Source organism: Diceros bicornis, chromosome 3 (assembly GCF_020826845.1).
Source record: "Diceros bicornis minor isolate mBicDic1 chromosome 3, mDicBic1.mat.cur, whole genome shotgun sequence".
NCBI classification, from domain to species: domain Eukaryota; kingdom Metazoa; phylum Chordata; class Mammalia; order Perissodactyla; family Rhinocerotidae; genus Diceros; species Diceros bicornis.
In genome coordinates, this window is record NC_080742.1 from 83,653,249 (window position 1) to 83,663,249 (window position 10,001).

General features: G+C 40.5%; 1 pseudogene; it reads left to right on the plus strand.

Moving 5' to 3' along the window:
* The first annotated feature begins 488 nt into the window (after positions 1 to 488).
* LOC131397622 (protein S100-A10-like) lies at positions 489 to 781 on the plus strand (annotated as a pseudogene).
* Positions 782 to 10,001: the final 9,220 nt, after the last annotated feature.

Here is a 10,001-nt window from a genome sequence, read left to right on the forward strand (position 1 = left end):
TGAAAAAGTTCTAGACATCTGCTGTACAATATTGTGCTTATAGTTAACAATACTGTACTGTACACTTACAAATTTGTTATGGGTAGATCTCATGTGTTTTTTTACCACAATAAAAAAATAAAGAAAATTGAGGCTATGTGATTTACTCAAAATTCAAAAGCTAACCAATGTGTCTAAGTATGGGATTTTCCCCATTATTATAGTGTCACTCATGAAACTTTGTGGTTAATATAGTCTTTACTCATTCAAGAAATATTTATTGCATGTTCCTTGTTTGCTAAACATTGTTTTAGGTGCTTGGAGATACAATGATTAACAAAACAGACATAAATGCTAGCCCTTGTTGAGTTTTAATTCTAGTGTGGTGAGATAAAAAATAAGATAAATGGGTTTATAGTGTATTAGAAGGTGATAGACTACCTCTCGTCCCAGCTAGCCAAGCAACCCCACCATACCTTCCGGCCAAGGTTTCAACAGACCTCACCAAAATGCCATCTCAAGTGGAAGACATCATGGAAACCATGATGTTTGTGTTTCACAAATTTGCTGGGGATAAAGGCTATTTAACAAAGTACTCCTGAGAGTATTCATGGAAGAAGAGATCCCTGGATTTTTGGGAAATCGAAAAGACCCTCTGGATGCAGACAAAATAATGGAGGACCTGGACCAGTGGTGAGATGGCAAAGTGGGCTTCCAGAGCTTCTTTTCCCTAATTGCTGGGCTCACCGCTGAGTGCAATGACTATATTGTAATACACATGAAGCAGAAGGGAAAGAGGTAGGCAGCGTTGAGCGATTACTCCCACCGTGATAAGAGTTCTCCCAAGGTGTCGCTTAAGGAATCTGCCCCATAGCTTCCCCTGCATAAGGACTTCAGGAGCAGATTGGGACTCTTAGAAAATGTACAAACAAAATCCAACTCCTATTTGACAAGCAGAGAAAGAAAAGTCAGTTAAAGCCAGATAAGTTATTTATTTTTATATTGACTGCATCCTCTTGCCTCAATAAACAAATTCCTTTTTTAGTTCCTTAAAAAAAAAAAAAAAAAGAGGAAGAAGAAGGTGCTAAGTGCTGAGGAGAAAAACAAAGCAGAGAGGGAGAGAGGGAGTACAAAGGAGGGTGTCCATTTTAAATAGAGTGGTCGGGGAAAACTCTCAGAAAAGATGAAATTTGAGCCACAAGCTGAAGGAGACCAAGGAGCAAGCCACATATATATGATAGGGAGAGTGCTCTCGGCAGAGGGCATAGCAGATGCAAGAGCCCTGGGACAGGAGTGTGCCTAGTGCAAAGCAAGGCATCCCTGTAGCTGGAGCAGAGTGAGGGAGTGAGATGAGGAGTATAGTGACAGGTGAGGTTAGTGGGGCAACGGGGAGGGGTGCAGGGTTTTCACGGGACTACTCTGGCTGCTGTGTTGAGAACAGAGAGTGAGGGCACAAGGGTGGAAGCAGGGAGACCATTAAAATAATACAGGCAAGAAAATATGAGAGGTGGTGGTGGAGGAGTTTAGAAATCATTGGATATTGAAGTCAAAGCCAGCAGACTATCCTGATGCATTGACTGGGGAGAGGCATGACAGAAAACAGAGAGCCAAGGGTGACTCCCAGGTTTTGAGCCTGGAGAACTGGAAGGATGAAATGAAAAGATGAGCAAGACCATGGGTCCAGTGAGTTCACTTCTCATAATTCAATCATTGGTCAACTTCTTGATTAATTTTCTTTATAAAATTAATTTTAATTACACAAACAATACACATTCCCCTTGTACAAATGAAAGCATTTTGACCTCACCCTGGTCTTTCAACCATTACAGAATTAACTACTATTATTAGTTTGGTATGAATGCTTCCAGATCCCTTGCTAGACGTTTACATATCTACTGATATTCCCTTGAAAAATAACGTTTTGTTTTGTGAGTTTTGGGAGGACAAATATTTACATAAATTTATCACTCTGCAACTTGCTGTTTCCATGCAATAATATGAGTTGAGGATGATTTCATATTTGTACGTAGAGATCTACCTCATTTGTTTTCATTGCTGCACAGTATTCCATATATCAGACAACTATAAAGGAATGGCAAATTCAGTTGAAAGTGAAGAAATCTTTTGCAAGGTGTACCGGTGAGGGTTCTCCATGGAATTAGAAAAAAAAAATGTATATATATATACGTATATATATATATGTATAGGACAACAAGTTGTTTTTTAGGAAGTGTGGCAACAGAGACGAGGTTCCCCTATGCTGTCCTCCACTTGATGTTTGTGAAGGCAATATTACTGATTAACCTAGGAGACTTGAATTGCTCCAGGAGTTAAAATGAATGATTTTATAGACTCATAAATCTACAGATTCCTACTGCTGGCAGCCTAATGCCATTGTTGGCAGTTTACTGCCCTGAGCAAATGGGGACTTTGCTGCCTTCTGGGGTGGAAGTCAGAGGGGTGAGAGAGAGGCAGGTTCTCATTTTTACTTGAGCTAGTGAGAATGAGGGCTATTCAAGGGATATGATCACAGTGGCCTGAGAGAAGGTGGCTCACTTTCAGTCTTTGCGACTCATTCCCTCTAAACAGACAGACCAATGTTCCCAGCAGGTGCCTGACACCAGCACGAGGCCTGTGGACTGTAAGAGCTGGAAGGACCTCGGGGTCCTTCTGTTACCAAACCAAGTGGGCTCACCTCCTGGTGAGTTAAATAAGACACTATACCAGTGGAAGTTGTCTCACAAAGTAAAGTGTATTTGCAGCAAATAAGAGACCATGAGGAATCATTTCCAAGGTCATGGCATCCTCAAAGGGATCCCTCAAATTAGGGAACTTTATTTTGGATGGGGAATGAATATTCAAAAGGGAGAGATGGGTATTCGCTTGCACAGGCTCATTTGGAAAACATGCTTCCACATACACTGCACGTTGTGGTAATGAGGCCTAAGCTCCTCCTGGAGAGATCTTAGCATTATAAATGAGGCAAAAATCATGGATGTAGCTCTTATGGTGAGGCTTGGTCGGTTTCAAGGTGGTTGGTGGTTGCATCTCACTAACAGAACAAAAGGGAAAAAAACAACTTGGAAAAATGGTTAAATGCTTCCAAACCCACCCTTGAGTTTCTTGGGGTGCCTGGTCAGTGACACATCTAATCCCAGGTCTTTATGTTGCAGATGAGGAAGCTGGGAGACAGACAAGTGACACAACTCATTCCATAATCAGAGTTCAGTAGTGAGGTCCTTTATTTGGTTCCAAAAATAGAATCATATAAGCACAAGATTGGGAATTCCTAGTTTAGCAGCAGTTTATAGTTAAAAGTTTTAGGGGTTAGTTGATAAAAGCTTTGCGTGAGTTAGCACTAAGATATGGTTGTTATGACAAATGAACACACTATGTTTAAAGATATTCATTATATTTATCAAACAAAATTAATATGTGTTCATAGTAAGGAATTTGAAAAATATTAAAAAGCATAAAGACAGTCAGAAATCATCCATAAAATCCAACACCTCTACTACCTAAAGCCAATAATTGTAAATATTTTGTGTACATATATATCAAAAATATTATATAAATCAATCACATTGCATGTACAATTTTGTATCACATTACTTAATTAAACCTTTTTATTCTGAGATAATTGTAGAATTCACACGCAGTTGTAAGAAATAATACAGAGAGATCCCATGTACCCTTTATCAAATTTCCCCCAATGGTAACATCTTACAAAAGTAGAGTTCACTATCACAACCAGGATATTGACATTTACAATTCACTGATATTATTCAGATTTCCCTGTTTCCTGGTACATATTTGTGTGTGTGTGTGTGTGTGTGTGTGTGTTTAGTTCACTGCAATTTTATCACACATGTAGGTTCATGCAGCCACAACTACAGTCAAGACGCAGAACAGTTCCATCACCACAAGGAGCCCCTTTATAATCACACTCTCTTCCTCTCATATGCCCCACTCATCACTGATCCCTGGCAACCACTAATCTGTTCTCCAAAATCTCTGAATTTTGTCTTTTCAAAAATGTTGTATAGGGGCCGGCCCGGTGGCGCAAGCGGTTAAGTGCGCGCACTCCGCTGCGGCGGCCCGGGGTTCGCTGGTTCGGATCCCGGGCGTGCACCGATGCACTGCTTGGTAAGCCATGCTGTGGCGGCGTCCCATATAAAGTGGAGGAAGATAGGCACCGATGTTAGCCCAGGGCCGTCTTCCTCAGCAAAAAAGGAGGAGGATTGGCGGATGTTAGCTCAGGGCTGATCTCCTCACAAAAAAAAAAAAAAAAAAAAAAAAAAAAATGTTGTATAAATGGAATCACACCTTTTGGTACATATGTAACCTTATGGGATTGGCTTTTTTCACTCAGCTTATTCTACTTGAGATCCATTCAGGTTGTGTGTGCCTCACTAATTCACTTCTCTTTATTGCTGCATAGTATTCCATGGTGTGGCTGCACCACAGTTTGTTTAACCGGAAGAGTTGAGGTAGACCAGCCATGCCCTGGGTCCCAGTATTGCCTGTTACCCTTGTTTATTTTAGCTTCTACCAAAAAGAGTTGATGGACATTTGAGTGCTTTCCAGTTTTTCACTATTATGAATAAAGTGGCTATAAACATTTGTATATATGTTTTTGTGTGAAGGTAAGTTTTCATTTCTCTGGGATAAACGCCCAAGAGTACAATTACTGAGTTGTGTGGTAACTGCATGTTTAATTTATAACAAACTGCCAGAATTGTTTTTGGAGTGTGAAACGTACATTTTTAACATGTAGTGTGAGTATTTCTCTAAGTAATTAAATAGTCGTTGGAAAAAAACATGATTTTTAATGACAATATAATATTGCATAAGATGGAGGCATCATAATTTATTTAAGCTTTTCCCTAATGTTGAACATTTTGGTTGTTTCACATTTCTTTTTCCACGTAGAAATCACTAATAGACTCCTGCATGTGGAGCTAGTGTGAAGAACAGGCCCGCTGGACCTGGTTCTTGCGGTGTCCAGGGGTGAGCAGGTTCTGAAAGGCTGATTCATGATAACTGCGCTGCAGAGGGTCCTGAGGGAGACATCAAGATGCCACTTTTTTCATTGTTCAATGAGAAATACACCTGTCACACAGAGAGAGAGTGTTTATGGTAGCACTGGCATAGATGACATCCCCTTCCACCTATGTTGGAAGGCTATCACAATCAGAAATTCCCTTTTAGTTTACCAGGAGAAAGACATGGGAATGCCACAACTCTTCATGTTGTCAAGTGCCAGGAGAATCAGATGGTCCATTGGTGAACTTGGCACAAGGAAAAGGCGGGGGGAGGATGCTTCCAATAACCCAATTTTGAGTAGTCTAGTCCCTCCTCATTTGGGGAATGGCCTTGTCATAGAACAGAACACAAGACGTCTGCTGGCCAAGGTGCACAGGAGAGCTTTGATGGGCTTTGCTCATAGTTACTCACTTGATTTCTGTGTTTAAAACCTATTCTGAGAGGAGTGACATCAGCATCATGGTGGAGTGAGCTCTCCCTTAGACTCTCTCCCCTAAGATACAACAAAAAGGACATTCATATACCAACAGAGGACATTCACACAACACAAAAGACATCTGAGAGAACCACGCAGCCATATGTCTGAAGGTGGAGGTGCTGGACCCCAAGGAGGAAGCAGAAGGAGGTAAGGAGAACTCTTCTCTTTGCCCAGTGGCAGCGACCCTGGGACCGCACAGCTCTCACAGAGAGAGAGGGCGGCAGGGCACCCCTCTGCAGGAAAACTGTCACTCTCAAAGTTCCCTCTCAGCCCATGGGAAACTGCAACACAAAGGTGATAGAACTGTTATGTGGGTGTCTTCATTAAGCTATTACCCCAGGAGAGCAGATAGTGAGGGAATCACGAGAAGACCTTGGGATCGGGCAGGTGAAAGAAAGCGTCCCGACACCCCCACCTGGTTCTCCAGTTCAGCCAGTTGGCCAGAGTGCCCTCAGATCACAACAGGCTCAGAATACACAGGTCTTGACCCCCACCAAGGGGTGGCAGGTGGAAGCTGTAACCCAGATATTTTCATCATGAGGAAAAACAAACCCACGCCCTCAAATAGTATGCATAAATTTATTAAATCTCCAGACCAGAAGGAAAATGATAAGCACCCAGAAATCAATCCTGAAGGCACAGAAATTTATAATTTAAAAGACAGAGAATTCAAAATAGCTATCATAAAAAAAGCTCAATGAGTTACAATAAAATGCAGATAGACAGTTCAATGAAATAATAAACTTCTTCATAAAAGAGTTTGAAACTATAAAGAAAACCATTCAGAAATGTTGGAGATGAAAAACACAATGGAGCAGATAAAGAAAAATCTGGAATCTTTAAAGAATAGAGCTGACAATATAGAGGCTAGAATTAGAAACCTAGACGCTAGGAATACAGAAATTCTCCAGATGAAGGAGGAGAAGTAAACTAAACAGAAATGAAGAAATTCTCTGAGAAATAGCCAACTCAATTAGGAAATGCAATATGAGGATTATATGTATTCCAAAGGGAGAACAGAGGGAAAAAGGAGCAGAAAGCTTATTCAAAGAAATAATAGGAGAGAACATCCCAATCCTAGGGAAGGAGCTGGAATTACAAGTGAATGAAATCAATAGATCTCCTAACTATATCAACATAAAAAGACCCTTTCCAAGGCATATAGTATTAAAGCTGCAAGAGTCAATAAAAGAAAAAGTATTAAGGGCAGCAAGACAAAAAAACTAATGTACAAAGGAACTCCTATCAGGCTTTCAGTGGATTTCTCAGCAGAAACCTTACAGGCTAGGAAAGAATGGAATGATGTATTCAAAATTCTGAAAGACAAAAACTTTCAGCCAAGAATACTCTATCCAGCAATAATATCCTTCAGGTACGATGGAGAAATAAAAACTTCTCCAGGTAAACAAAAGCTAAGGGAGTTCATTGCCAAAAGACCCCCACTGCAACAAATGCTCAAGAAGGCCCTTATACCTGAAAAACAAAAAAAAAAGAGAGAGAGAGAGAGACAGGGGATACAAAGCCTTGAGCAAGGAGAAAAATAGGTAGATAAAGTCAGAAAAATTGCAGCTCTCTATCAGAATAGGTTAGAAAATACTTAATCATAACATCAAAGATAACTGGAAGGAAAACATCAAAAATAAATATAACCTTGTCACTTTAACCAAAAGCTCACAACACAATATGGAACAGTTTGTGACAGTAACAACTTAGAAGAGGAGGAGGAAAGGGATGGAATCCACTTAGTCTAAGGAAATAAGAGGCTATCATAAAATGGAATATCTCATGTATGAGATTATTTATGCAAACCTCAAACTATAATAATCAAAACAGCATGGTACTGGTACAAAAACAGACACACAGACCAATGGAACAGAATTGAAAGCCCAGAAATAAAACCACACATCTATTGACAGCTAATCTTCAACAAAGGAGCCAAGAACATACAACGGAGAAAGTAAAGTCCCTTCAATAAATGGTGCTGGGAAAATTGGAAGGCCACATGCAAAAGAATGAAAGTAGACCATTATCTTTCACCACACACAAACATTAACTCAAAATGGATCAAAGACTTGAAGGCAAGACCTGAAACTATAAAACTCCTAGAACAGAATATAGACATTACACTCTTTGACATCAGTCTTAGAGGGATCATTTCAAATTCCATGTCTACTCAAGCAAGGGAAACAAAAGAAAAAATAAACAAGTGGGACTTGATCAGACTAAAGAGCTTCTGCAAGGCAAAGGAAACCAGGATCAAAATGAAAAGACAACCCATGAGCTGGGAGAAAATATTTGCAAATCATATATCTGAAGGGGTTAATCTCAAAAATATATAAAGAACTCACACAACTGAACAACAAAAAAAAAAACCTGATCACAAAATGGGCAATGGATATGAACAGATATTTTTCCAAGGAAGATATACAGATGGCCAACAGGCACATGAAAAGATGTTCAACATCACTAATCATCAGAGACATGCAAGTCAAAACTACAGTAAGATATCACCTTACACCGTCAGAATGGCTATAATCACCAAGACAAAAATAACAAATGTTGGAGAGGTTGTGGAGAAAAGGGAACCCTCATTCACTGCCAGTGGGAATGCAAACTGGTGCAGCCACTATGGAAAACAGTACAGAGATTCCTCAAAAAATTAAAAATAGAAATACTTTATGATCTGGCTATCCCAGTACTTGGTATTTATCCAAAAAACTTGAAATCAACAATCCAAAGAGACTTATGCACCGCTATGTTCACTGCAGCATTATTCACTATAGCCAACAAGTGGAAGAACCCAAGTGTCCATCAATTGATGATGGATAAAGAAGATGTGGTATATACATACAATGGAATGCTACTGACATAAAAAAGACAAAATTGTCCCATTTGCAACTAAATGGAGGGACCTGGAGGGTTATGTTAAGCAAAATTAGCCAGACAGAGGACAAGCACCGTATGATTTCATTCATATGTGGAAGATAAACTAACACAAGGACAGAGAGAATAGTTTGGTTGTTACCAGGGGAAAGGGGAAAGGGGGGCGGGCACAAGGGGTGAAGGGGCCCATTTATATGGTGACTGAGAAACAATAATGTACAACTGAAATTTCACAATGTTAGAAACTATTATGACATCAATAAAAGACACTTTTCTGATTGACGCAATATCTATTTTGTGAGTTGATCCCCTCAATTGCATCCTGTGTTGTTCTTAGCGCCATAGAGTTGATTCCGACTCCTAGCAACTCTGTGTACAACAGAGTGGAGCCCTGCCTGGTTTTTTGCACTATACTTTCACCTTCCACCACTGTATCAGACAATGCTCTACTGCTATTCATAGGGTTTTCATGGCCAATATTTCGGAAGTGGGTGGCCAGGTCCAAGGTAACTCCAGAACCTGAGATAGCTGCAGGGGCTCTTACACCTCTGCCCTGTTTTCTTTGGTTACCCAGGGTTAACGAGATTGATCTCTGCTCCATGCAGACTGCTCCAGCTATTAAAGAGACCCTGTGTGGTGGTCTGTGCTCTAATACTCTTCAGGAGGAGGGGTAGTTCATCCTCATTCACTCAACTGCCCTGTCTCACAAGTTGACTGACTCATTGACACTGCTGTGAAGCTCTCAGCAGAGCACTGGTGGACTTGGAATCAGATATGTGAATTTGAGACCTTAAATAAAACATTTAGTCTCCCTAAACTTCAGTTTCCTATTTCTAAGATGAGGAAAAAAGGAATTTATAGGGCCACGTAAGGTTCAAATGAAATATGTAAAAGTGGTATGTAAAAGTATTTTGCAGTTACAAAATGTTATCAGTATTACTATTACTATTAAGCTTAAAATAGTCACTGATACATGGAAGCCTGATGATTGGCAGCTGACCACTTATACCCTCTATTACCATGAAATGTGATTCTCAAACCTGTATCCCTAAGAATCACCCGGAGCTTGCTCCAAACACAGATTCCCAGGCACCATCCCAAGCAATTCTGATTGAGTAGGTTTGGGTTGGTCCCAGGAATTTGTCATTTAACAAGACCCCGAGGTAATCCTGATTTTGTGGTGACACAATTATACTTTGGAGAAACAGGAGCTGAATTCTACAGTCTAATGTAGCAGGACTAAAGCCCTCATTCACCATTTTGAACTCTGAGCCTCCATAAATGCTTCTGAACAGAACTGGTACAGTTAAGTTTGAGACATCTGTAGGATATTCAGATGGAAATATCCCCAGGTATTTGGGCAGGAGCTCAGGAGGAAGGTCTGGGCTGGAGGTAAGATTTTGGAGTCCTCAGTGGATAGATAATAGTTGAAGCCTCCAGGGGCATGAGGTAGGATAGTGGCCAGGCTCCAGGATCCAGTCTTACTTACCGGTTAAGGGTCCCTGTTTGTCCCAAAAGAGTGTGTCTGGATGTCCCACAGTCTCCTCTTCCTGAGTTCTATGAATGGCATTATCATCCACCAGATGCCTAAGCCAGAAACCTGCCAGTCACTGAC